The sequence below is a fragment of the Corvus cornix genome, chromosome 1 (assembly GCF_000738735.6).
Source record: "Corvus cornix cornix isolate S_Up_H32 chromosome 1, ASM73873v5, whole genome shotgun sequence".
Taxonomy (NCBI): Eukaryota; Metazoa; Chordata; class Aves; order Passeriformes; family Corvidae; genus Corvus; species Corvus cornix.
Genome location: NC_046332.1, coordinates 72,240,908 through 72,263,266, shown reverse-complemented (window position 1 = coordinate 72,263,266; position 22,359 = coordinate 72,240,908). Strand labels below are relative to the sequence as shown.

General features: G+C 34.6%; 1 long non-coding RNA gene across 2 annotated transcripts; it reads right to left on the bottom strand.

Moving 5' to 3' along the window:
• Positions 1-400: 400 nt before the first annotated feature.
• On the bottom strand, positions 401-18,571 carry LOC104685956. 2 transcript variants are annotated; one of them, XR_751232.4, is made up of 4 exons: positions 18,486-18,571; positions 15,947-16,029; positions 4,232-4,426; positions 401-2,454 (listed from the first exon to the last, which is right to left on the bottom strand). It is a non-coding gene; the product is annotated as an uncharacterized LOC104685956 (long non-coding RNA). The 2 variants fall into 2 exon arrangements; XR_751231.4 differs by lacking the exon at positions 15,947-16,029 and having other exon boundaries at positions 18,486-18,568.
• Between the last annotated feature and the right edge of the window lie 3,788 nt (positions 18,572-22,359).

The window sequence follows — 22,359 nt, the reverse complement described above, 5'->3', positions numbered from 1 at the left end:
ACTCTTCCCAAAAACTGTTAGGGACAATGCTGCTGTTAGCATTTAGACAAAGCATGCTTGAGGCCTTTACAACAGGGTAGTGGGATATGGAGCTGTATTTCAGGGCCCAGGAGTGCTCCAGAGCACTGTGTGACGCATTATTAAAGGCACAGACTGTGGCGCTTCTCCTAACATCCCATTTAAATTAACATTATGCTGTGAACAGTATCTTCTCCCAAAAATACTAGTCTTTGAAAAAAAACCCCAGAACTGTGGTATGTAGAATTTAATTGTGTCTGATGGCTGGGAGTCTTCCTCTATATTTTCTTTTCTTTTATTTGTTTCTTCTTCAGGATGACTTCCTTTTCTATTGCAACTAAACAAAGAAGTGAAAAAAACCCACATCAACTCTGCATAAGGATTTAATAGCAGACTTTTTTTCATTTATTTTTCAACTCACTTTCTAGTAAATATCACAACATGATGGCACATATTCTGTAGTGGTTAGTAAAACAAATTAGCAGAATATATAACTCACCCAGTTTTATAGATCAAATAACCCTGAGGAGGGGAACATTTTTATTACGAATGCAAAGTTTGCTTAAATTATACAATACATTGGTTCCCACAGATGTCACAGATTAACTGTTGTTTACAAATGAAAAAAGAGCCTCTTAGCAGTCATACAATTAAAAATAAAGGAAAAAAAGAAGATATATCCACTCATTTTCAGATTCTGCTCCTTTTTCGTACCCAGATTCTTTTTAAGTCTGATGTAAGAATTTTATATGAGGGAAAACAAAAACTTTACCTATGTTTAAATGACTCCCTAAAAGTTTTTGAAAAAGATCTTTATATGACTCCTTATATAAAAATTCTTGAAACATCCTTGATTTTTCATAAGGCAGTAACAGAATTTTCAATAATTTTTTCATAAAGAAAGAGTATTCTACTGCAGGCAAAAAAAAAGGGCATTTTTATTTCCCTTGTTACATGGTCTTCAAAATACAGGAAAGAAGCAGTCTTTGAAGTCCCACAGATAGACTTTGTAAGTTTATGGTAGAAATAGGAACACTATTAACAGTAAGGTAGCAGAAATGCATATGTAAAGGGACATGTCAAAGCAATGAGTGCTGTAATTTAGTTCACATTGATGACCTATTTTGTTTCTGTGTGTTATTCCTTTGATTATATTCAGGAAAAAAATTAACTATTACAATTAATAGGAAAAATACTATGAAAATATGTTTTTAACAATTATAATTTATATAAGGTCAGGAGAAGGAAAAACCTAAAACACCAACAGCATCTGGGGTAGAAGAAATGAGAAGCAATCAGATCTGAAGCAATAGTTTGAAAATATCACATGAGCATGCAGTGTGTCCCATCACAAAGAAAGTCGGTGATTTCTCGTGTCACCTTAGGAAAAGCATTTCCAGCAGGTCAAAGGAGATGATCCTCCCCTCTGCTCAGCCATGCTGAGAACACATTTGGATTTCTTGGTCCATGCCCAGGCTTCCCAATGCAGGAGAGATCCGGACATGCTGAAGGCAGTTCAGTGAAGGACCATGAATATGACTAGGGGACTTGATTATCTGACATCTGAGCTCAGGAGGCCCTGAAAGAGCTGGGGCTGGTCAGCCTAGAGAAGGTTCAGGGAGAAATAGTTGAAATGCACTTAATTTGGCTGCTTAGGAAATAGACATAAGTTTCAATGTGGGACCTTTCATCAAAATAGCTGTAATCCAAATAGGGAGGGAGAGAGGGGAGGAGGAAGGCAGGAAGGCAGGAAGGCAGGCAGGAAGGAAGGAAGGAAGGAAGGAAGGAAGGAAGGAAGGAAGGAAGGAAGGAAATAAGTACCAAAGGCTCCCAAATACTTTATGAGGAACCTGGTTTCTGAAGTCCTCAGAAAGGAACAAATGAAAGCAAAACAATGTTAAAAAGTAGATACTCAGAACAGACACTTTACAAACGTTTAGAAGAAAATTATTTGCTTCTGCTAAAAAGGGTAAAGAATTTTCTTGTCCTGAGTTTTAAAAGTACCTCATTCCATTATCCAAAGCAGTTCAAAGCAGAATTGTTCACAGATGATGAACAATCAGTACAAGAAAATGTACTTTAATATCTTTGACAAAACACAGATGGTTTCCATGTACATTTAAGGTTTTTTAGAGGTAAAATGAGTCTCTTTGGATTTGCCTTCAAAAAGTTATTTACATTGGTGACATTTCAAGCATCATTGAGTTTCACTAAAATGCACTTTAAGACAAATTATTTGAATTTTTAAATTACACTAGAGCATCATGTATTTTTGGTAAATAAAATTAAATGCATTTTAAAGGTGAAAAGGTGAAAAGAATATTCTTTATTCCTAGTATTTATATTCAGGTTATTTTCTGACAGTAGCAGCAGTCGTTGTCATCAGAAAGGCAGGAAATCACTTCACATGGCTCAGATGCAGAGATGTCTGAAAAACTAAAGAAATTTGAAAACAGGACTGATTCCTTGGAGTCATGGTGATAAAGAGTTTTTAACAATTATATTTTTATTTAACTGACATGCAAATACAGAAAATTCATAAAATTAGAACCTAAAATATTTTTAATAGGATCTGTCCTGTGGATCTGAGATTTAGAAATGGCCATAAATTTCAAAATATCTAATCTTTTTGAGAGGTAGAACCCTTACATTCATTTGTAAATTATTTGCATAGATTTCTCATTAGAAAATGTTTGTATATTTCACACAGTCTAAAATTTGAATAATAAATAATCTGTAGCTAAATATTTCAATCATTTGTCATATTCTTATCTTATTTCGTATATGTGGTGGTAATTTAAAACACCCATACCATGGAAAGTAATCCAAACATACTAGCATCCTATTTGACATAATTTTTATGTTGCTTTTGATATTGCACATTTTGCCATCTCTTTCCGGTTTTCACAGAACTTACCAGAATTGTTTCTTCTCTGATTTGTCTGATTACCCTGCCCTCCAAATAATTCAGTGGGGATTTTTTTTGTGACATATAAAAGTCCTTTATTTATTCCAGCATGTATTTTTGCTCTGCATAACACAGAAACCAGGATTCCCTCTGCATTCCTATGCACATCATTTAAGATTTTTCTTCTTACTCTCTCTTAATTTGAGAATCAATAGCAGGTATACTTATCATCTCTTTCCTTCTGTCATTTGTAAAAATGACAGAGTAAAAATTTCACTGATACTTTTTGAATCTGCAGATTGGTTGTTTGAGAACTACTGCTGTTACTCCACCTGTTTTTCTATTATTTTAAGAAGTATCTGGAGTGCTCACAATCAAATCCCAAAATCTTTTCAACTAACATCACATACACTGGTTCATACTTATTGTAACTTAGCACATGACCCTTGAATTCTCTGAATCTTCACTGTTAAACTCTGCAGCAGACCTGGTCTTGCACAAACATAATGACTAAATTTTTGCACTCAGAGTAGTTCTGTTGTAGTCAAAAAATATATGGCTGTCTGTACAGTAACACATCTGAACTGTTGTGGGACGGATCAAGATACAATTACATGGTTGGCATAATCAAAGGCTCTGTGAAAAAAAAAGTGCATTGCTGACTGCTCCAACATCTGTTTTTTATTTTCTAATGAGTCCCTCATTTGGTTGGCAAATACATGCTTATATCATGGAAACTCTTACTCTTGTTAGCTAAGCCTCTGAAGTAATTTCAAGGCATAATTATTTGAACTGTTTTATTTCCTTTTCTTTGAACACTTTTCAGAACACTGGACTTTATAAACTATATTTATAATCAACAAGAATGATTTAGAACAAAAATACTTTTTTTCATTAATAAATTTTAAAATTTCATAATGTATCTTCAGTGAAATTTCTCTTTATCTGTAAAGATTTTATGGAAATACACTTCAAGTAGCAAAATAATATTGGAGCATAGTCTTAACACTAGAGTCAGACAGCAGCTGTAACTCTTACTTTGTATTGCTTAATCCGACAGCTTTAAATAATTAATGGAAGATCTACTAAATTTACATTTCTACAGTAGATTTGGGCTATTCTTATACTGAAATTATATTTTTCTCTCACTTGGCAAAGTGAGCATAAAAAGCAGTTCTTCTTTTAAGAAAACAGTGTAATTAAAAGATCTACCTTCCCTTTCTGAGTCCACGTCTTTTATTTTTTTCCTGAAACGTATCTGATATTTCCTTATCAGAATCAAACCTGTGCTTGATATTTACTTACCCAGTATAGGAGGAGACAGAGTCTGATTTTGTACTCTCCAAACGTTTACTGTCATAGGATCCAGGAAGCAACTGTATGAACTGCTTTGGTGACAAATCCTGCTATTAAGTCTGTCCAAGCTGGCTTCTGTAGAGAGTCCTGCTAATCTTCCCTCACGTTCCAAACGGGTGCTAATATTTGTTCATATTGAGATACCTACAGGACCATGATATGAGAAGTTTTTCTTCAATAAAGATGTACTTTTTTGCAGATTTATTTATGTACTATAATTATCTACTTCACATAGAACAAAAGAAATGGATTCAAACATGCATTTATATCTATAGCATCATAGGACTAAACATACCAATAAGATATGTGACCAGAAAGAGAGCTTTTAAAGTTACAAAGTATGATCAAAGTAAAAAATGATAGCAACATTACAACCTTTAAGATCGCTAGCAAAGTGAGTAAAAGGTGGAGATGCTGCAAGAGGCCTGAACATCTGGTTTTGGAGATCTGCACCATGAAACACACACCAACTCTATTCTAATTCTGTACATTTGCACCAAATGTTAGATTTTCTTGTTTAAGATCAGAGAGCATGTTAGGCTATACTTTTTGGTTTTCCATTCCATATTTAGAAAACCATTTCCACCAAAAACATTCTATACAATCCAATAAGATAGAGTGTATAAGCAGAATGCAATAGATTATAATATTAACTGCCACATCACATGCCACAGAAAGTCATGACCTTATACACACACCTACACATATCTCATAAGAAAGAAGATCAAAAGTCCTGGCGCTTACTGTGCCTACAGCTAAGGTGAACATCAATATTTACTAGTCTGAAAAGCAGACACACACATTAGCACTCTTTCAGTAGTAACGACAAAGTATCTTTAGTACTACTGAGTTATGAAGTCAATAAAGAATCTCTTTGAATTAGCCAGCTAACAATCAAGTACAGATCAATTGAGACTTGTTTTATTTTGGTGTCACTGTAGAACAAAAATCTTACTTTCTCACACACACCCCAAAAATACTTTATAAGTGTTATAGTTTTTATTTTAGTTTCAAAAATCACTCTTTGATGTCAGTTGCATAGGAAGAAACTCATATCCCTTTTCTTTATCACTATTAGCCTTTTTTATCTATCTTTAACATACCCATGAAAGAAAGTACAGTTCATTGTGTTCCTGAGTGGAATTTGCCTTCTGATGTGGTATTCAAACTATTTTTACTTCTCAAATTAAAAAGGAGGAAGGTTTTAATTCTGACAATGGCATGAAAGAGGGAGAAACTGTTTCAGGCCTGGAGAGGGCTCTGAACTGGAGTCAAGAAAAGAATAGGTCTTTTCATGATCTATTTTGAAACTGTAAAACTGTTATTTTAAAATCAACAGTGCTGCTTTCTTTTCAGGCATCACTTTGGTACCAGGCACTACCATATGCCAGCTGATAGCAAACATTACGAACTGGGAAGTTTACCTTCAGTTCACTTGAAGAGTGACCTGGAAATTCATCTGGTTACTCATTCAAATTATAAACAAGTGTATCCATTACTTGACTAAATTCTCACTTCATAGTTTGAGCCAAAATTTCAACTAGTTTAATGGAAGAAATCCTTGAAAGAAAGAGTGCTTCCCTTTATTTTTCTAATTAAAAATCTAAATAATAAAATGAGTTCCAAGAGCATCAGGAATACACAAGGAAAGTATCGGCCTGCCCATACTGAAACTAAAATATGCTTAAAATAAGACTTTTTTTGGCTGGAGATGGAAGTATTACATACCTTAAGTGAATTTGTTGAAGGAAATCACTAACATACACCTTCACTGGTAGACTAAACATAAATAGTGATGCTGCTTTTAATGCCTGGAAGCTCAGTTTGCTCAGGCTCTTCTCAGGTATCAATACTCTAAAAATGCTTCTGAACATTACTAGCAGAACTTTGAAAAGGACATGAACAAAAGTATTTTAATAAAGTAATCATTAAGAAGGTCTATGTGTGAGAAACAAATAAATGAGTAATAAATACTTGGGATATTAAAATCTATGTTAAAAATAGTTACTTAAAAGTATGTATATAAAGTGAAAATAAAAAGGTACAACACATAGAGACCAATGGCTGCCAAATAAAAACTTATTAAGCATGTTTTATAATACTTCATTTATGTCTTAGATTTTGATTTTGGAAGCTCAAATGGTGCATGTTACATTACAGTTTATATTAAGAAGTTTAATCGTTTACTTATGACAAAGAAAAATATTATGTCTCTTAAAGTCTACTTCTAGAAAATTAATCAGTAGAAAGAGGGTGTGAAAAGATCTTATGCAGTATAATCTGTGATTATCTCATTGAAGTTCTCTCATTTAGGAGTTGCATGCTTCATTTCCTTCCCTCTCACATATTCAACTACATGCATAAAAGCTGAATACAATTAAGTATGAACCTTCTGAGGAATTTATTAAATATTTGCATGAAAAAGGAAGTGGATAACATTACACATTATTTTGCACAGACAAAATATCCTATGGTTAGACCTGAGGACTTCCATTAAAAGAATCTTTCATAAACAGTATGCAAAACTGACACAGAGATCTCTAATTTGGGTTCCTAGTTACAAAATTGTTCTGATAGGTAAGTTCAAAAAATGAGTTGCTGAAACTTCTGCACCAATCAGAGTAAAGAAAACCTAAATTTCAGTTCAGAAGTTGAAGCTGTACCTTTCTCTTAGAGGGCAAATTTAAAATGAAAATGTTCATTATTATTATATTTTAATTTAAATATTTTGACACAGGTTTTATGACCAAATTCAGCTCTGAAACCAGAGCTCATTCTTCAGCATGGCAGTTTATTAACCAGAGACATGGTTATCATCATAGAAGTTGCTTTAAAAGTATTATTCTGCTGACATTTTAAAATAGTAACCTCTAAAATAAAAAGAATAAATAAATTGAGGGTTTTTTTTGTTTTTTTTTTTTTTTTGTTTTGTTTTTTGTTTTTTTTTGGTTTTTTTTAAGAAAACCTTGAATTCCTTGAATTATTTTCTACATCTATCTGGAAGAATACCTTTCCCCTTCTCTCTGTTTCTTCCCCCACTATATCAGATAGCCTTACACCTTTTGTAAGAACTAAATCATTGTCCGAAAGACACAAGCTTTTCTGCATTATTCCTTATTATGCATATTTTGCAGTATAAAACTCTAATCATCATTATCATAGGTTTTTCAAGTCCTGTTATGATACTAGAGAAAGATAATTCATAGAAAAACTTTAAAGGAAATTGTCTTTTTATGCCATCATTTGACATATTGGACAGTTACCATTCTTAAGTCTTTTTCCTCTTCCCTCTTTTCTGATACAAACAAGATTTTTCTTCTTGTTGAATAGACAAAGACACTATGGTGAAATCCTTACTCCTGGCAAAGAGCTTCAGAGTAGAGTCATTGTCCAAAGTGTCAGCTACAACCAGCAGCACAGATGGGAACCTTAGGCTCAGGGGTAACTTCATCAAAAGGGTTCCAGTCACTCCTGAGGTAATTCTTAGTGTTAGAGCAGAATTATCATTTTGAATTTAGACTGGGGGATAATGCACAGAAATAATCAATTTTAACTAATTCAAAAGCAAAGTACCGTTTGTCTGAATGTCATCAAGTCAGTAAGAAATTAAATATAATATATGCTCTCTGTCTCCCTTATAACTATACAATAGAAAAATAAAGAGTGATTTATCTTTAAGAATCAGAAAAATATGCAGAAAAAGCAAATTCATTTTTATTTCAATGATTTTTCCTTTCCTTGCCTTCCACAGTATCCCCTGAAGGGATTTAGCAGACATTGAGAAACTACCTTCCAGGGCCTGTCATATTCTGAACATGAAAAAACACATTGACCCTGATTTCCGTAGGAAATAAAATCAGACTCTCAGTATTCAACCATAAAAAGCATATGATTTGAGGAAAATAATTTTTTGGAAGTGTTCTCTAGAGAACCTCTGCAGGCTTCAATGGCTGAGCTCTCATGAAGCTTAAGTCTAATTCAGATGCATAAAAGTCTCAACTCTCTGGCTCTGCAGCACACATAGCATAGACTTGTTTTTAAAGCCCTTTAATCCACAAAAATTTCTTTGAAAATCTTCTGTCTTGATCAAAGCACCCCAGAAACTTATTTTCAGTTCAGGAAACACAATAGGACTGCTAACAAAGCCCCAAAACTTGTTCCATTAACTGCAAGCAGTACATCTTATGAAGCCAGTAAAGCCAGCTAACGAAACATAAATACCCTGATGAAATCTAAAGACAGAATCAAGCTGAACAATTTAATTGGTCCAGTTCCAGCTGGAAATTTGAAACTTCACTTCTGATATTCATTTAAATTTTGAGCCTGAGTTCTGGAAAGCAGAATCGTAAGCATCTTTGGTGAGGACTTGACTTAAAAATTGGAAAGTCGGGGTGTCACAGTAAATTCTAAAGATCTCCTGTCTCTGAGGTGAAATTACTTGTTTCACAGTTGGTCAAGCTCAACAAGCAAGTGATAAACCTTTGTCTTAGGAACTCATGGAAGAAAATTCTTCCTATCTTATTAATTCAATGCTGTGTTTTTAAATTTGATATTCCAGCTCAACCTTATGCAATACCTTTTTCACTAATGTATTTTAGGAGTGTACTTATTTTATCACTTTTTTTGTCTGTGCTTTTTTCTTGAGCAAAGCAACATGTTAACATGTTAATTTAAAAACTCACAGGTAGAATACACACCCTTAAAAAATCCTTGAAGTCTAACCTTACAAAAATTTTCTGATGCAAATCTGATTCTTCTGCTGAAATAGTGAAATGTTATTTTGGGGAAGGGAAAAGGAATACTTTTCAGTACTGAATCTGTCACCTGCAGAGAGAAAACATTTTCTTTCTTTTAGTTTTAATGTATTGCAGTACTACCTCAGGCATGGGTTTAGCATGTATTTTTTATCTGGGCAAAGTTGTCTGGCAACACATTTTTCAATAAGAGTTATTTTAATTAGAATTTTTAAAGACTACTGTCTACAAATAATGCACATACTGTAGAAATCATTCCTGTAGGTTCCCCAAACAAGCATATTCTCTATTAATCTGTCTAAAAGGAGAAAAAAATACCTAAGGACTGTTAGTGCTTCTTACTGTCCTGTATGAATACATTTGATAAACAATAACTTGAGTTCCTGAGATTAGAAACTGTTTATTTAAAAGTTGTCATCCTTACAAACTTTGTATGAGTGGATGCCTTCTAATCTAAGGGTGACATAACCAACTTTGATTAAGCATATAGGGAGCCTGGCATCTCTGCAAACCTTTCTTGGAGCTAATGAATACTTAGCTATATCTCATGTAGAGAACTCCTTCATAGACATCAATATTTAGGGATCTGAATTTAAATTCTACTTTTAAATGTGTAGTACTCATTAGGGATCTGAATTTAAATTCTACTTTTAAATGTGTAGTACTCATGCTGTTCAAATTCCTTTTTGGGGCAATTCTTTGAGCCATTTAATTATGCAACTGCTCTTTTTTCTAGGGTGATGTACATCCCTATGGAAAGCAATCTGTGGAGAGTCTCTGATACAGCAGAAGAGGAGCCATACCGACAAAGTAGTGGCTTTAATGTTTAGTTTTCAGTTCAAACAGGGACCTAAGAGGTCTGCCTATGGTTCTAAGAAGGAAAGTAACTCAAAAACTGTTTTAGGTTGCCTGAAACTTAAATCTCAACATTTCAACTTAAAACTGGTGGGACACACAAAATGAAATTTTTAAGACATCCATTTAATGTATAAAATATAGGTTTTACTTTTTCAGGTTCCTGAAGTTTTTCAGTTTTGGGTTTTGAGCTTTTTTTTCCCTCCTCAGCACTAAAGGAATAAGGAGCCGATACTTTATAACTGTTTCTGGTGACGTACGGTTCTGCATGGCTGATGATGTCCTAGATAGCTAAGAAAACAGAGCCCAAATATGTTTTGTGCACTGATGTTTTATAAATGGAAACAGATTAACAACATTTTATCTTTGTCAGTTATTCATTAGCATTAAATGAACAAAACACATACATTTCTTTGTATCTAAAATAATTCATACAAGATATTAAACGTTTTAAGCAAATGTCCATGTTGTGAAAATAATGTGTATAATTACATATGGTTAAATATTAAGTGTCCTTTATAGATCTGTGACATTTTGCTTAGATTACAAGAAAGTAAGCTTTTTTTGTGAATAGTTTAATTTTATCTTGTGAAGTTCCAGACCTCTATTAAAATCTTTCAGCAAAAATTCATATATTGGAAAAATATACAATTATGCAGCTAGCAATATTCATTCCCCTTTTATGAATTTTTTCAAAGATCAAAGTAATTTTATTCCAGATTGCTGAGCACTTTGAGTACATATTAAGACACTTGACCCTCTCAGCCAAGTTTCTGTTTGGTATAATCAACTGAAATCATTCAAGAGTGCATTTTGTTCATTTTGATTATTCTCATAGGGCTCTGATACTTGTTTATAAATAGGTAGCAGCAGAATTGACTGCCTGAAAAGAAACTCAAAACACTTACAGTAGAACGATATGCTTTCTTCAGTCAAAAAAGATCACTTTGAAAACATTTTCTAGTTGTCAGTGTTTGGGAAGACAGCTAAATTTATTTTTCAACACAATCAATAAGAACGACACGTGATTTAGCACTATTGGAGCAACCTTAGGTTTTCCTTCTTCTAACTTTTTCATCCATAAATTAGCAATCTGAATGTTATCCTCATGCATATTGTATGTCAAATGTCAAAAAGATGTCAATACAAGCTTTGAATAAGTCCCTTTGTTTTAAATGAGCATATGTTGCACATTCTCCATTTTCCCTAAACTGAGGATGTTAACTTCTGAAGAAAAGATTCTGAGCACTTAGGACTGCTATTTATGCTATGAATTAGTTAAAAGTATGTCATTTTAAATGTCATATTTCATACTAAAAATGTGTCATTTTAAGACATACCACACTTAGAGTATCTTCTTCACACTTCCACTCTAGCAGAAGCTAAATTTAAATAAAAACTGTCTTAAATCTCAGCAGCTGTATGTTATGATTAAATGCAAAATTAGTTAAGCTCTCATTCAAAATAGTTGGTTTTGTGACATCCGAGAAACTCAAACTATCTGCATGCTAAAATTGCAGCTGTTGAAAATACATCTTCATACATTAATACAATTGGATTTTCAGGTTTAAATAACCACAGAATTTTCCAGATGTGTCTTTTAGGATAACATTAAGTTAATTTTTTAACCCTTACACTAATATTACCGGCTTTAAATCTTGATTCCAGCTTACCATAGTTTTCTCTTGCTTGTGTTTTCCATTATTAGTGAAGAGCGATTTATTTGTTTCTTTCTTTTTTATATATTTCATTGTTATTTACATGTTTAACTAATATGAATATACATTTTAATATAATGTATGCACATTTATTTAGCAATTATCTGTGCAAGGTTCCTGAAAATCAGAATTAGTTTCGCTTGTGGTTAAAAACACAGACTTTCACAGAACAATAATCAGAAGCACAGAATTCCTGTGTTCAGAGAGGATATGAATCACTGAGAACTAAGCAGTGACATCTTCTCTCCTTACATGACAGAGATGCCATTGGTGGCATTTGCTGCGAAGCCGCCTGTTTCCAAGGCTTTGTCAGACCATCATGGGATTTACTGCTGAACATAGACTTAAATACAAAGCTAGAAATTATCAAATCAGAACTAGTTAGGATCACCAGGAAATCCCATTTCATTTTCTAGTAAATGAAACATAAACATACATGTGCTGGTCCCAACCTCACATGACCTGCTAGACACTGCTTAGCCACCATTGCTCAACTAGATTGAAAGTGAAATTCGTCATTGCTAACTCCCATCACAGGGTTCCTGGCAACGTCCAGGTTACATTTTGGAATTACTATACATGTAAACATTGCATTATTTGGTATTGCTGGTGATTTTAAAGATAGCTTGCACCTTTGATAGCAACTGAGATCACCTCAGGTAAATTTCACATCTACAAGGAACTGAGCAATACTCTGTTCTCTAGAGAAAAAAAAAAGTTAAAGCCTTTATAAAACAGAAGCAAAACAGGATGGAGAAGTATTGCTGTCTTTTTGGTATTTTCTTGCAATTATTTATTGTAATATCAAGTATTCCCCACCATTTCACCAAAGAGTACATTGGTCTTGATGAAAGGATGCTTAAAGCAAGCTTAAAGAAACCTGTCTTTCTCTGTTTGCAGTTAGGTAGGCAAAAACACAGCACTAACAACCACCAAATTTCCACTATTTATCTCATCTTTCACTTTTAATTCTTACAGACAGTTTTGTTATCTTTTCAGAGTACTGGAAGGCTCAGGGAATGCAGCTGTCCAGGAGGAGCAAGTGCATTCAGTCACAGTAGAATGTGGAATTTTAGTTGAGGCATTTGATGTACAAAGCGGAATAGAAATTACGTTTGATGAGATTCCGTTTGCAATCCTCAGACTTGTGAGACTGACAAGACAATTCCCTCTCTGTCTGTCATGAATCCTGCAACTTGTCTCTGTGTGGTTTATAATTTTGCCGTGCAGCTCCTCAAGGGAAGAACTACTGGAGGTGTAAACACTTCTCATACTTTTTATCATTATGGTAAATTAATTGAAGTTTCTGAACAGAATTGCCTAACACAATACTGAAAATGCCATTGCTGTTCCTGTTTTTGTTTTTTTGCCTACTCTGCTGCCCCAGCAGTAGTCAGTAAGAATGAGAGATGACTTAATCTATGAAAAAAATAGTTCAGTCTTCTTTTACTTTTTTAATAGAATCATAAAATCATAGAATGGTTTGGTTTGGGAGGGACCTTAATGATCATCTGGTTCCAAGCCCTGTGCCAGAGACAGTGACACCTTCTAAGAGACCAAGTTTAAAGCCATTCCCCTTGTCCTATTACTACATGCCCTTCTGAAAAGTCCCTCTCCAGCTTTCTTATAAGGCCCTCTTAGGTATAGGAAGGCTGCTGTAAAGTCTTCTCAGAGTCTTCTCTTCTCCAGGCCGAACAATCCCAAATCTCAACCCGTGTGCATAAGAGGAGTGCTCCACCTCTCTAGTCATCTTTGTGTCCCTCCTCTGGCTTGCTCCAACAGGTCCATGTCCTTACATTGAGGCTCCCATAGCTGGATGCAGCAGGTGGGGTCTCACAGGGGGAGAGCAGAGGGGCAGAATCACCTCTCTCAACCTACTGGCCTCACATCTGTTGACACATTCTAGAACATGTTTGGCTTTTCAGGCTGCAAATGCCCATTTCCAGGAGATGTTGACTTATTTATCCACCAGTACCCCCAAGTCTTTCTCCACACAGCTGCTTTCAAGTGTGTGTACCTGTATTTGTGCATGTGTGTGTAAGGAATATATAATGCAACACATGTATTGTTTCTTCTCTTAATAGATACAGACAGATAAAAATTGTATCTTCAGTGCAAATACTGTATTTTTTTTTAAAGAAATATTAAATGTCAAATATTTTCAAAGTAAAATTTGGAAGAAAATACTTTTCAGATGAATTAAAAATTTTCTAGTTGCTATGACAGATGTTTTAAAGTGGAAAGTTAAAGTAAAAAAATTAAAGTTTGTTAAAAGTCAAAGTGTTAGCAAAATGCCAACATTTCTGCAATTCTTTCTTGCCCTTAAAAAACCAACCAAACCAAACCAAACAAACAAAACCCTCTTGCTAAAATATACTTCATTCTTAACTGTTTACATTTCAGTAGACCAGCACTTCTAAACATATAAAATATTTTGCAGTCCATGAACTGTCAGTTTTCTCTCACCTAAGGGATATGTAATAAATCAGTCAAAATAAACATGTAAGAAGAGAATCATGTTTCAGGGCAAAAAGCAGATTATCAGAGATGTGTTTTAGGGAGAGAATTGCTTTGCTCTGGTTATTTCAGAAGCCCATCTTTTAAACACGAGCAATCTCTAGGAGACAACAAACTTCAGGGGAAATAGCTGTTGTGCTGCTGAATTTACCTAGAGCAGAAGCCCAGCAGAAAGTGACGCCTCCTGCTGTTATAGCACCCTCCTGCATTGGCCCTGATTGAATTGATGTGCTACACATAACATTAAGCAACCTCCTCTGGGACCTTACAGGGGACAATTAGTAATTATCATGCTCCACCTTGGCAAGGGCTCTTTTACTAAGGTGGTCTTAAAAACATGAGGGCAGAACACCCATCTCCTCAGACCCATCAGTATGTGGGCCCTTAGAGGTATTTTTCATCTGGGTCTCACTTGATAGACATAGAAATTTTTGCTGAATCCATCTCTTAAGTATGCCTAGGTTAAAACTAAAGCTAAAGTCCTTACTCAGGCAACTTTCCAGACAGTTTAGGACTGGGGAGTTCTATGCCTGTGGTATTTAGTCTGACCTTTCAATGAGCTGTAAGTAATACATTTGGCCTCATGTGATCCAGAGTAATGGGGTTATTTTTGCATTGAAGGAATAGTTTTAAAATATCTTCCCTTTGATTTATATGAGAAACCTTATCTTACATGGTTTCTATCACCTTGTTATTAAGCTTATTGTTGCAGACATATTTTCCCTCACTATTTAAAATCAGACAACCTGTGTAACTGAAGAAACAGAAAGAATATTCAGTTATGGGGTTTCAATAAAAAAATGAGACCCTTCAATCACTTTCCTTTGATTTTACTTTTTACAGGAAAATTCATCACTTCAGAATTGTACAAAATGCTAGAAAACACTGCTATTTTTAAGAAAAATTTTTGAACACAGTCTTTTGGAAAAAATAGAGAACTCATTGAATGATATCACTGTACCTGTAAATATAATAGTCAGCCCTGGTTTGTATTATTATTCTATTTCTGTGTAAAATACCTTTGTTTTTTTGAACAGTGTCCAATTCTACTATAAATCTTAGGAAATAATTCTGTCAAACCTTACGTTATTCCTCTAACATATGCTTGGAAACTATTTTTTACAGCTCTTCACTGCTAAGTATTTCCATGTAGGGCCTTTTGTCTCAGAATCAGCAGCTGGTTCAAAAGAAAATGTGAAGATGTTTTCAGCAGTTACTGACGGTTTGAGCAAGAACTGACCCCTGGGTAAAATGAATAAACAGTGGAGCTGAGAACAAAAGGAGTCCTCAGAACACCATTAACTACACTAATAAGGCAGACATGATGTACTGGGGTCACTACAAGTCTCATTTGTAGATAAGTCCTAAAGAGAAAGCATTCCATCACCAAAGAAAGGTCAACGGTTAAAGTATGATATGATTGTTTTGAACTAATCTTCCAGTGACAAATATCTGAAATATGAAGGAGTTCTTCCATTTCAGACATATATTGCAGGGTATTTTTATATGGCACTTCATATTTCTAGATGCACTTAGCAAAGAAAAATCTTTTGGGTAGATTTTGGATGAAAGGAAGGACTGAAGGAAAGGGAATATTAAGTTTCATTTCTAAAGTAGTCAAAGTAAGGTTTGCATATAATCTTTATAATTTTCTGGCACCATATCTTTTGGAAAACAGTATCTTTTTCCTAGCATAACTTAGTTCAATATAAGCATGAAATATAAGGAGGAAAAATTATTTTTTTAACAAATTATTTTAACAATTGATAGAAATATGAAGAATACCTCAAATATAATTAAATAATGCCATGTTTCCTTACTTGGACTTGATTCTTCAGTCGTATTCTTCTGATGTAAATTTTCTTTTTGTTTTCTAATACCATTTAGGTCTTGGAATGCTATCCTTGAGGTAAAGAATAATTAAATAACATGTAAACCACTCTCAATTTCTTTCCAGTCATAAGGTGATAGTTGAATATTTGAAAAAAAAAAACCATATCACTGTTAGTTTAACTATACTTACATTTTTCTGTTGCAGTCCCTATACAACAGAAGCACTAAACATCCATTGGGCTGACATACCATACATAACATTATTATTCCTATGCAGCAATCTGGGAGGAAGTTTCCCCACTTTTGAAAACCAGAATATGTTTATGAAGATCCTATGGCTGAATCTCATTTCAGTGCCTTGTTGTAAACTCCCAGAAAAATGCTAGTCAGTTTTGTGAATAGTCAAATACTCATTAAAGAATACAGATAGAAAGGCTATAGCAAGAATGATGATCCCCAAGCTTGATAATAGGGCAATCCTGAAAAGGGAATGGAGGAGTATCTTTCCATCACAGTTCTGAAAAAGTGTGTAAGCCTTTATGAACATGACACTGCACCTTTCTACTGTAATTTTACTGAAATTATTTTGAGACAGGTGTTTTGAGACAGGTTCCCTTAAAAGGCAGTGAAAAAACTCTTCCAGGAAATATCCTATTGTGTTCTAAAAATTGTCCAAGAGAAATGAAATAAATCACAGGAGTTACTGATTTGCATCATCAACTCATGGAAGATCAGCTTGTGAGAGAAATTTGTTTAGTGACACTTCTAAAATCAATAGAAATGTTACGTACTTTGAAGCAGCAAAACAAAATAAGACCTTAGATAATTAGATTGTAAAAACATTGACTGAGGTACTGAAGCTGGTATATGAATTGTAAAATCCTTTGGAATTTTCATAAGAGTTTTGCCAACCCATGCCATTTTATCAAAAATGCTTATTGTTTTTCAGATGATGACAAATATTTTAATGTACACAATTTAATCTCATTTTCTGCTTTTCTATATTATTCACCAGTGACAACCTCCCTCTTATTTCTCCTAAACCTGAGACCTCATTCACACTGCTATTCATTTATTGTAATTGCTCAGTTCTGTTGAGAAACTTAGGAAGAGATATTGGGAAATTAACTGAAAGCTTCATATTCAGATGTCTGCCTTTTATGATTCTGCAACACTATTGGCAATATTCTTACTGGCTTAGACCGTTTGAACTGTGCTTTGTGTCATTCTCTTATGATCAAACCTGCACACTTTTATAGTTTGGCATGATGTTAACATTAATTCTGGTTTGAAAATCTTCTATCTTTTGCTCATCAAAATGCATGTTAATAATTCTAGGGCTTGTACATGGAAGCTTTTGTGTTTTGCTAAAAAAAGCTACTTGTCAAAACTACTGACACCCCAGATGTTCAAAAGAAAAGAGCGTGTTAAGCTACAAAGTCCTGGCCTTACCTTGACCCCTCTCTGTCTCCAAAGTTATGTATTAAAACTGTTAAAAGCTTGATGCTAATTAATTAAGAATCTTAATAATTCTGCCTATTAAGAAGATCCACTAAAGCAAAAGTTCTAAATAATTATGTTCTGAGGACATAATTATAACTCCGGCAATAAGTTCTACAAAATCATTCATTTGACTTTTTCTTTTCCCCTCAGTAGTGGTTTTAATGGACAATTTACAGTTTTCTAATGGTAAATTAAAAATCAGACCCTAAAAGCATATTTTGTGAGATGGGAATTATTTGATTTGGCTGAAGCCTCCAGATTAATTTGATGTATTCTTCTCTTCTTCTAAGATCAGTTAAGAGTACAGAATGCATGAGGATAAACATCATAGCTAAATAGAAAAAAGGAAAAAAGTACTTTTTCCCAACTCATTTCAAATAAATGTCTCTAAGGTTAACATGCTTTGGAATGAATTAAGGGGAAATCTAAGCTGTTTGTACCCTTTCAAGCAAGGAAATATAACACTAATAAGGACTGGAGGAAGACTGAACCTAAATCAGATGCCAAGAATTATTTAGCTTTGTCTCAAGCTATTCAGCTTCTGAAGGATGAATCAAAAATATAGGATAATGAGCAGGGCAAGACTGAGAACTGTTATTACGTCTTTTCCTCTTCATTGTAAATGTAGTAAACTTCTGAGCATTTCCTGAAATGTGGCTTTTAAACCTCAAGAATTATTACAGCATAGTAAGATGCCCTTCTTAGCCTCTACTTCAGCAGTTGAGGATAATGCCTTGCGTAAAATTTTGATTGATGGACTCAGCATAGTCAGTCATAATGGAAGCACTGCTCAACGGGTTGTCTGAGCCCTGAACCATATTTTTCAGTGTGGCTGTGTGTGAAGGGTGACAAACCTGGCATTATATAATTTTGGGAATTCAGAGCAGGATTTTCCAAGATCGGCAATACTAATTTGAGCTTTATGGAGGAGTTGCTCTGTGTCTTTTTAAATCAAGCAAAGGAGAAGCAGTCCCTAATGGTGCCATGCATGATAATCAAATTTCCTGGTTAAAATGTACTCACCCAAAGGTCACATCCCAAGCCCTCAAATCTTGTTGCAGAGCGCTGCAGTATTGCTTGTCTTCTCAGCAGAGGTCTGCTGCTTTGGAGGATAAGGAAAGATTTACATAAGAATGTTATACAACTCCACATTTAAAAAAATCAACAATTTATGACTGACAATGAGAAAAAAGAAACAAGATCCAAAGAAAGCAGTAGCACCCCTGCAAACCAAGTACTATATTGCAATTCAGAGGCTTTTTTTTTTTTAGTTTTTCCCCAACATATGTATTTAATTGGAGAAAAGGGGCTTCTGCTAAGTTATTTTGTGGTGTACCTCTCCTTACCTGAGAGGAAGTCACTTCTATAGTATAGAATTTTTAATATAAAAATATGCTTATTAAATAATTGAAAAGGTGGATGTCAAATTCCCTAATTTAATTAAAATGTAGATAAGTTTCTGGTTTACTGGCACAATGGCATTTCTGTGTCTCTGTAGTACTTAATGCTCATACCACTTAGCCTACATTAGAAGTTTGACTCTGTGGTTTTGGGGCTGACTTCAGTTTTAAGAAAAAAAAGAAGACAGAACTTGCATGAGCTATTTTATTCAAAAATAATTTCTCCTCTCCCACAAAGTTTTTTCTCAGCCATGAGTGTTCTCTTTCAGGCCTACACAAAACAAAAATCTAAATTATGGTCACAGTGAGATCATCATACCATGATCTTTACTCTCAATTCCCCTGTTGTTCCACAACTGACAAGAGGAATGCCTCAGTTGTCAGTGCCTCTTGTGCTTGCCCCAGTGGCATGTGAATTTCTAGCTAAACTGTGCAGTGATTTTTCCCTCTTGGCCCCAGATCACGAACAGTCAGCAAAGAGCATTTCCAGGCACTTAGGCTAATATCTGACTCTGTAGTGAAACAAGTTTCAGCCATGGCTGTTTTGCTGGAGTCACACAAATATACTGTACAAGAGGTAATTCAGTTCAGGGTGTCAACAGGCTGATGTCAGTAACAGCAACTGAATAAAGCTATTACTTCATGACTTCTAATTTAGTCATTACTTAAACTCCAGCAGAAAGATTTTTTTGAAATTCAATACACAGTTTCCTGCTCTTTTGATCTATAAGAGGAAAATGATCTCTTTTCAAAGAGCCAATGTTTAAAAGAACATAGGAATGAACATTTTACAACTGTAAACTGCAAGCATGTAAATTACTGGGAGTAGTTCCTGCCTTTGTTGCTGGAGATAAAATGAGAGCTTTGTTCAGCTGGAGGCACAGTGATTGATAAAGTGCCCTGAAGGTTTTATGGTGTTCTTGTTTAGTTTCAAGGGGCTGTTTTGTGGCTTGGTTTGGGCTACTGTTGTTGCTTTTTAAATTCAGTTTTATCTTTGTTCATTTGCTTTAGTTTTACAACCAGATTAAGCTTTAAATACAAAATCCAAATTCAATGGATTTAATTATTTTCTAACAAAGTTTCACATCTCTTTTACCTTAGAATTTGATCGCACAGGCTTACTTCCAAATTACTTCCTATGATTTTTAGGTGAGCATCAGATGCGCCATTGTTTCTAATCTAGAAAGGCTGGTTTCCAAAGTGTATCGCTTGTTTGAATGAATGCATCAGATCTTGAAAAATGTATGAAATTTAAAAGAGTTAATTTTTAAGGATATGATCTGGATTAGATTAATTTATGACTATTGAAAATACATTTATTGGATTTCAGAGTAGATAAATGAAATGTAAATAGAGGAAATATTTTAGGAAGAATTTCAGGCTTTCCAGTGTTTTAGAAATTAAATTAAAACAGTTCTTACCATGGTTTTCTCAGCAGCTTCATTATGACAAACAACCTTTTTGCAGTGGTCATCCTAGAATCATGTATATTATATCAAAAATTCAATATTTAAAAAAGATATCTTACTTTGATTCAGAATTGTAGGTGATGCTAGCAGAACCGGTGGCTATGAAGTCAAATTAATGCATTCTTATGGACATTTCCGATAAACTGGGATCAAAGGTAGTAGAGAATAGGATGATTAAAAAAAAAATCAGTGATAGTTATTTATGGCAGAAAGGAGAATACAAACACCAGGGATTTGGGAGAGAGGACTTAAGAGTTATTGAGGCAAGTGTGAATAGAGAACTAACTGAGGAACCATTTCTCCAAGTCACTGATTATGCAAGTTATATATTTACTCCCTGATCCTGATCATCTCATTTTAGAGGCTGCTTTCAGTATTGTTTTCCAGGTATATTCTCATTTATTTCTGCAGATCTAGAGATCACTGTTTAAATAATACTTAATTTGCAATGAATTAATTTTTTTTTCAGGTGAAAATGGATAAGACTAAAGGCCACAGATGTCTCCAAAACACAGTAAATACTGACATCCTTCATCTCTTGATCTTTCATAAACTTACTAGGTCTTTCCCTGTTCTGGAGCTTCTCCAGTGCTTTCATATGTATCTAGATGAAGTTGTCTGGCTCTCAGGTGAACCATAAAGTGATCCAGAAGGTGAACAAAATATTGCGTACTTCTCTTATGGCATCTGATTTCAGACATACTCTGTATACACCTCACTTATACTGCCTGGATTGAATATTGAATAAAATGGGATCTTAAAAATACTTCGATGCATCTTTTCCAAAATGGAGTAACTGGAAGAGGAGTAGACTATGCCCACTCTTTATAAACAGGTTACAGCGATGGTATTCGGCCAAGTGTAAGGAATTTTAATTATATGCCACCTCTGGTATATACAGCTTAAATATAAAATTGCTGCCTTACACAAGAGTCTGTATCATCTAAGTTATTAATTAGGGTTTAAGTAGGATATGTGAGGAACCTACAGTTAAACACTATTGTGGAAAAAGAAGTGCAGTTTGGTGAAGCCACTGGGAATTTGAAGGAGAGCAATCTGTGTCTGTACTTGTGCTGTTTTCTGCAGAGAACACAGTTTTGGTCCCTTCTAGTGGTATTCTCTTAGTGGGGAGGAGGGGGGGAGAGAGGGTAGGTGTCTTTTTTTTTTTTTTTTAATAGCTGAATTTATAGATTTTACTGTTACCTGGGTTTCCTTCTTGCTTACTTCTTGTGCTGCATGTGCTTTAGATGAAGATTCAGGCATGTATCTTTAGCTGAAGCTTCTCTTTCCCCGATCAATTTAGTGTACATTGTGCATGGTTTTTCTCCTACCGTGCTTCCTCTGTTGTGACAGATGACTTGGGGTTTGTTTGTTTCACTGATTGGAATGAACAAGATTATTAAATACCGTTAAAAATAAAGACAAATGTTAAAAAATCAAACAACATAAAGTTCTTATTTCTGGTACAATAAAAACACAGATATTCAGATGTTCCTGCTTTTAGAAACTGTTCTAGTGGCTTGGCTTCTCTTATGCAGTAAGTTAGGACCTTTAATTCTAAAAGTATCGACTTGGTAACCATAATTCTATCTTATTTCCTCATCCAGCATTAGTAAATAAGTCAGTTTTGTACACAGGGGAATAGACCTGGTCATCAACATCAGTTGTCATGAATATCAGGGACAAATCCAAAAGCTTGAGCACTGTAACAGCTTTCTGCAGAGTCAAAGCATTCGGCTCAGCTTAAATTTGGCAGTGTAGGAAGAAGAGGAGAAAATAAAAGTTAATGAGCAAGGAAACTAAAGAAGCTGCCCAATGTCTGCAGACTGCTGGCATAGATTCCTCCCTTGCTCGTGTCTGGGGCTGCCGCCCACCCCTGTTCCTCAAGCATGGAAGGGTGGCAAGCTGCAACGTGCATGGGGCTGGCTGAGAGCAGCACCAACATCTTCGGCTGCTGCTTCTCAGAATGAGGTCAAGCAGGAACCGCCTCTCATTTGATAGGACTCAGATTTGGATCTCTGCCCTCCG